This window comes from Pecten maximus, chromosome 3 (genome assembly GCF_902652985.1).
Source record: "Pecten maximus chromosome 3, xPecMax1.1, whole genome shotgun sequence".
NCBI lineage: Eukaryota > Metazoa > Mollusca > Bivalvia > Pectinida > Pectinidae > Pecten > Pecten maximus.
In genome coordinates this window covers 13,216,327-13,221,160 of record NC_047017.1, presented here as the reverse complement: position 1 = coordinate 13,221,160, position 4,834 = coordinate 13,216,327, and the positions used below count along the sequence as shown (strand labels likewise).

Below are 4,834 nucleotides of genomic sequence, written 5' to 3'. Positions count from 1 at the left end.
TTGGAACTTTATAACCACTATTCTAAATGGGAGGATTAAAAATATTATTTTCTTTTATTAACTCCAATTCAGGTACAACATGCAATATTTTAGTATCTTAAAGTCCATTTTTCTCATCAATGGAAACTGGTGGGTGCAGCATTGAGTTGTCGGTAAGATATTTCACATAACAGTTTTCACATGAGAACTCCCCAATCAACAGCAGTATTGTGATTATCCTTGTACCCAATATGATACCTTACTTACTCACTGATATGATTTTTTATCTGAAAATAATGTGTCTAGACATCAGGATATTTAGATAGAAGTGATATTTCCATGACTTATTTTCAATAACTGAAAGGTCCAGAGACCTTATATTTGGCTTGTAGCGTTCTTGGATGAAGACTAGTAAGTTTGTTCAAATGAATGACCTTGATCATAATTTAAGTTTGAAAGAGTTAAATTGGTCGAAATATTTAAAATAATCACCTCTTCAATTACTGCTAGGCCCCGAGATCTTATATATGGTCTCTGATACACTTGTTTTTAATTATGTTTATTTATGAAAAGTATCGCTGGATAGCAAGTGAGCGATTCGCCTGCGCCCCCCGCCCCCCCCCCCCCCCCCCCCCCCCCCCCTTTTCTCTCTCTCTCTCTCTCTCTCTCTCTCTCTCTCTCTCTCTCTCTCTCTCTCTCTCTCTCTCTCTCTCTCTCTCTCTCTCTTTGAAATAAAATAAGAGAAATTTTGTTCGGAAATCACTTTCTTTAGTGAGCAAAACATGATATAGTGAAGGAAATATTTCAGATCTATTTCTTGATGTATATATTACATGTTCAGAATACAAAAGTTGAGAATGCTTGTCGAACAACATCTTGAAAATAATAATGTTAAAACAAAGGGAGGCAGATTTCATGTGATAATGCAGCAGTATTTTGTAATACAAGAATGCATTACAGACCAAATTCATACCTTTTTAACAAATACTGATGGAGAGAAGTGTTATTCTAACCGGCACAAAGCAGTGTAGCTATCATAATTTTTGCAAGTAAGATGTAGTATGTTTTTGTTATTGAAGCACTTAATCTTCCACACCGAATACACTGTCAATATTGTATCTATATTTAGACTATCAGCTAGATAACTAACAGAGCAAGAAGCAAGCCAGTCCCATGATATAGCATTTCATTATCATATTTATGTTCATTATCTTATGGTCCTGACACTCACAGACATACAGACCATGTGACATTTTTTGTCGTTTCCTGAAAAATTCATTACCGGAACTTTGACTGCCTTACTGGGGATTTTGGGTCGACTATAATACATTGTTACGTTTCTATGCTATCACGATATTCATATCAATTTCCAGTGTCCAGCTTGACCACATGATTTAGTCGGGAAACCCATCAAATATAGCACTGATACTATCGCATGGCTAGTTTGAAAACAAGGTAGCCATTTTGTAAACAGGAACACAGTTCTTAAACATTTTGATAACTCGGAGTCAATTCAGAATTAAGAAAAGGTGACATTTATTTCAAGCATTGTACCAAATAACATGTGTAAACAACTGGTAGAGCTAATTGTGCATTTTTATTTGCCTCGTCTGTCAATACACACTGACAGGCAATGCCTCAGAATATGTGCATCATCAAGAAAGTCATGGCTTACATGAACAGGTCGCATCTGCTTTACATGTCGCTTCCTAAGCAGAATTAATGGGATTTCTTTCGCCCATTTGGCCATCTTATGTTAGGAAACTGACGCTATAACCCTTTTCAACTGCGAATGATTTACTAAGGAGTCCATTTTTAGCCCATCACTATCATCAGATGGTGGGCTATTCAAATCGCCCTGCGTCTGAGGTCAGTCCATCCGTACGTCCATAAACAATTCTTATTATCGCTATTTCTCAGAAAGTACTGAAGGGATCTTTCTGAAATTTCATATGTAGGTTCCTCTTGGTCCCTAGTAATGTATATTGCATTTTGAAACTAATCTGAAAACAACATGGCCAACAGGTATTCGTGGTATTCACATTGGGGTAAAGACAGATCTACCTGCAATCTGAACTCAATCGGCTGAACCACAAACAGGATATATGCTTTTAATCTTATTGTTCCACTGGATATTCCAAATCCCTATTTCTGTCATTATTTTTATCATTATGGACATGTGTGAATACAAAATCATGTGCCGAATTTGTTACATATTCTGGTGTTGTCAAAATTTTAATTAAAACTCCGCCTGCTTCAAGTACAGCCAATCACGGCCACTGCAACACAAGGGGGGATTCAGATTTACTGTTTGTGTTGGTACATCAATACAATCAACACTTGTCAAAGTAGTCATTGACAAGTATTTTCGTCATCCCCAGATAGGGTTTGAACGGCAGTATTAGATATTATTATGAGACTGTGATACAATATACTAGTTTAAACAATATTATACATTATATATATGATGGATGGATCAGAGAATAATCGAAATCTTATGAGTCAATATTGGTGTCCATATTTTGCTTTGAGGGTTTCTTTATGTGAAACACATTGTATTATTGAAAGGGACCCTAATTTGATACCCTGTGACATGGGTATATTATTAGCTTTATTCTTGAGCACAATTTATAGTGCCATAATTGAAATGCAAAAAAGTTAATATAGAAAAGAAGTGATGGTTTTTAACAGGTCTAATGTTGTTCCGTCTTATACAGTGAAAAATTGTATCTACATCAACTCAAAAGAGAACTTTATTGTGATATCACTGATTCAAAGTAACCTTAAATAGGTTTGAGACAATTTTCTGTTACCATTTGAGATGCTCTTTACTGTGTTATTATGGCAATAGCAGTTAATTGAATGTCTTAGCAGTTACATCGTATTCATCATGATATGGCATACAATCTTTAATCCATGTCAGGTAGAAGTAAATTATTGCCAGATAGATCAGAATTTATCATGTAAGAAAAATAAAACTTGCTCCAAAAGTTTCTTATGAAAAATTTTACATTTTACAATACATATTTCTGTATTTTTGCTTGGAAATTGGATAGTTTCTTACAAAAAAAATTACATTTTACAATACCATTTTTCTGTATTTTTGCTCGGAAATTGGATGTTAATAATGATATATACTAAATGCACACAAAAAATCTTCAACCATCCATCTAAAATTAAATGAGATTCTCAGAGTATGATAATATGTCCAAATATCACATGATAATTGTCTAAATGGAAACAATTTATTCGAGCAGGAAAAGAAATGTTGGATAATGAATAATTGTCTGCACACTTGAAAGAAAATCTTCAGGCACCTTAGGCTTGGATGTGGTGGTCTTGTAAGCATCAGACTTGTGATCAGATAGAAGTGTGATATTGGTGTAACCCTGTTAAATATATGAATCTGTGATATAAACATGACAATGTTGTACTAATGTAACACTAGTACAAAGTGACAGCTATTGTCATGATTTAGTCATTAGCCTTATAAATACAGGAGCATGTTGTGCCCCATCCTACAGTGGTGAAGCTGACAGTGTCGCAGAGTCAGGTTAAACAAGATTTGGTTGTTTCTTTTTGAGTTCGTAGACAGGTTTTTTTCAAAGTTTTCTTTAAAGGATACTTCAAGCATCATTTTCATCTTGAAATTTTGTTGTACAGTAACTTTGACATTAGAATCGGTGTTTCATTTTAATGTCTATTTTGGTTTGCATTTTCACTTGCAAGTTTTTCATAATTCTCAATACAGTAGACCTGACTGGTAAAATGCTATTACTGAAGAAATAATAACAGAATAGTTAGCAAGTTTTTCATAATTCTCAATACAGTAGACCTGGCTGGTAAAATGCTATTACTGAAGAAATATTAACAGAATAGTTATTTTGATATCTTAATTAATAAAACAAGTAGGAAAGGTTTTCCTTTACAAACAGGATATTGTGTATTTGGGTACCTACAGTCTTGGGTTACAGCTTTGTATGTACCAGATTATAACACTGTAGGTGTGTCTCTGTGACAAGTCAAAGTTGTGTTTAGTACATGTGCTTGCTCAAACTTGTATGTTTCCTTCAATTGTCACTGAGCTGTATAGGCTATGAAAGAGAATAAAATAATGTCATGAATAGTAAATTGTTGTGTTTTATTTTTAGGTTTATCTCAAGTGACTTATTGCAATCACCATTTATCCGGCGCCTGTGCGACATCCGTCATAAAACTATGTACATTTTTGACTTCTCATTAACCAAGACACCCAGGGTCATTCTATAGGGCAGCATGTTTGGATTGTTGACTACAAAGTATGTTCAAGTCAATGACTATCAAGTGCCATTTAAGGTCACTTTTGTCAAATGTGTCAAGAGGCCCAGGGCCATGATATTGAACCAGTAATATGCAGGGATGAATGGTTACAATGTTCGTTCAACTGAATGACCTTGACCTATTTTCAGTGTCACAGGGGGCAAATGCTTTTAAAATCTTTCAATAATCAAAAGGCCGATCATGATCTTGACCTATTTTCAGTGTCACAGGGGTCAAATGCTTTTAAAATCTTTCAATAATCAAAAGGCCTATCATGATATTGGGCCAGTTAAGCATACTGTGATGAAGGGCTACGAAGTTGATTGAAATTAATGACCTTGATCTATGTTCAAAGTCACAAGAATCAAATGTGTTAAAATCTTTACTTTTAATAACCAAGTTGACTATGGTCATATTTGTTTATTTCACAAAAACACATAATGAGGTCAAAAATCAAAGGTCAGTGTCAAATTTTGTATGGTCACTGATAAAATTTTATTACGTGATGAAGCAAATTTGGTCCTGATTAACAAGGAGTAAACTGACCTGAACTGAT

At 34.5% G+C, this 4,834-nt stretch overlaps 1 long non-coding RNA gene across 1 annotated transcript; it reads right to left on the bottom strand.

Annotated features, from left to right (window-relative positions):
• Positions 1-1,052: 1,052 nt before the first annotated feature.
• LOC117323255 lies at positions 1,053-4,104 on the bottom strand. Its single transcript, XR_004531696.1, has 2 exons — positions 3,815-4,104; positions 1,053-3,735 (listed from the first exon to the last, which is right to left on the bottom strand). It is a non-coding gene; the product is annotated as an uncharacterized LOC117323255 (long non-coding RNA).
• Positions 4,105-4,834: the final 730 nt, after the last annotated feature.